At 33.7% G+C, this 1988-nt stretch overlaps 1 pseudogene; it reads left to right on the top strand.

Moving 5' to 3' along the window:
* The first annotated feature begins 1062 nt into the window (after positions 1–1062).
* Positions 1063–1179, top strand: LOC145249804 (5S ribosomal RNA; annotated as a pseudogene).
* Positions 1180–1988: the final 809 nt, after the last annotated feature.

The raw sequence follows: 1988 nt of genomic DNA, 5'->3' as shown, positions 1-1988 counted from the left end.
TATATATATATATATATATATATATATATATTAATATACGAAAATATAATTTTATGCGTAGATTTTCAGTATTTAATTCAACAGTGCTCAATACATAGATAGATTGAGGTAGGTAGTAAGTTTGGAAAATATATATGGCAATTAAGCTACACAGAATATTCCGCGTTTCATGCTCGTGAGAATTCGTCAGGCATAATGCATCAGGCGAATTCTCACGAGAATGAAACGCGGAATATTCTGTGTAGCTTAATTGCTGTATATATTTCCATAACTTACTATATATGTGTGTGTGTGTGTGTGTGTGTGTGTGTGTGTGTGTGTGTGTGTGTGTGTGTGTGTGTGTGTGTGTGTGTGTGATAGAAAGTTTATATTCCAATATTCTTTTTTGAAAGACAGGATCGCCCGATCGTCGAAGACAAGGTTCAAGCAAGCAAGCCCGGACGGTCCACAGAGTTTTCTAATTATTAAGATCAGCGTTAAAATGTATCGTAAATTTTCAGACATCCCATTCATAGAAGTCTGTAGTTAATTAAGCTTAGACAATATAAACATCATCAGCGAGGCAAAGAAAACTTAGTCGCAAATGCATTTAAGTATTTAAATATTTAAAAAATAAATAAATAAATAAACACAGGGTGGCGCACACGTCACTTACGCATTTTAAAATAAAATGGTTTTTGCTTTCTTTCAATAAATGAATTTTAATTCATCTGACATTATTTTTCATGCACGAATCGAAATTAAATCACAGTCTATAACTATGTAATAAAAAAGAATTAATAAAGTACACTCATTTATACAAAAAAGGGTATTCTATTTTTATTATAAATGATAAAATGAGTTCTGCTCAACCTAACGAGTTACGCGTCTTTTTTTTTCATTTAAAAGGATGAATATATGCCTGTAAAACTTGAGAAATATACTGCAAACACCCACTAAGTTGATATATTTTTAATCGGCGTAACTCCAGATGTATAATATTTAAAATTTACCTAATTTACTTAAAAAATATTGTTGTGGGCCAAATTGCTTCTTTTTTTTCAGCACGTAACTGAAGGAAATACGTACAGCATAATCGTGTTGAGACACCGGTTCTCGTCAGATCACCAAAGTTAAGCAACGTTGAGCCTTGTAAGTACCAGATGGGTGACCACTTGGGAATTCTAGGTGCTGTATGTGCTCTCCGCTTATCTCAGCATTTGTTTCTAGTCGCCTGAACTAGGAACTCTGATTTTTTCTTGAGTTATTTCCCTTAAGCTGGATCAAGTTTCTGCGTGAAGAAGAAAAAGAGAAGGGTGAGATGGAAGAAAGATACTTAGGAATTATGTTGCAGTTTTGCCCCAAGCAATGCCGGGTATCCCTGCTAGTAATTTATAAATATTAATACAATTGGGCGCATTGAACGAAATATGAAAATTCCATTTTGAACGTCAAACTAATTTCTATTGTCAAAATTTGGTGTGATTATTAAATTCTAATCGTTAATTTGGTTGATGCTTGTGTTATTTTTGTAAGTGTACAATAGTTGTTGCGTTCGTTTAAAAATGCGTTTCGACTGTTTTCACAATCTATACAAGGAGTATAAAGACTTCTGAAATTCATTATTACGGCGAGATATTAAGTTATAGTGTCATTAACGAAGCATCAAACTTTACAACAAATACGGTTATACTATCGACGCTTCCAGGGGAATTGATGCCAATTTTGTACTCTATAAAACCAGGATAGAGTGCAAGTGCTAGGAACTATAAAAGAGGAGAAAATTTTATCAGCAGAACAAAGGTATAGAAAGGTGTTTACCAAAGAACACACAAGAAAGCTTAAATAGGATTTTTAACCAAGATGTGACGGACAAAAGCCGAACATAAAGGTAGATATGTTGAAAGTAAGCTAACGGCCAGCTTTAGTAGTGGCATTGAGTTTTGCGACAGTTTAAGACAGTTAAGAGCACTTTACGGACAGTCTTATGTTTGCGACAATTGAGGACA

This window comes from Euprymna scolopes, chromosome 28, assembly GCF_053919585.1.
Source record: "Euprymna scolopes isolate OS-2025 chromosome 28, ASM5391958v1, whole genome shotgun sequence".
Lineage (NCBI taxonomy): Eukaryota > Metazoa > Mollusca > Cephalopoda > Sepiida > Sepiolidae > Euprymna > Euprymna scolopes.
The sequence above is the reverse complement of the archived record's forward strand: the minus strand, read 5'-3'. Positions and strand labels throughout refer to the sequence as shown.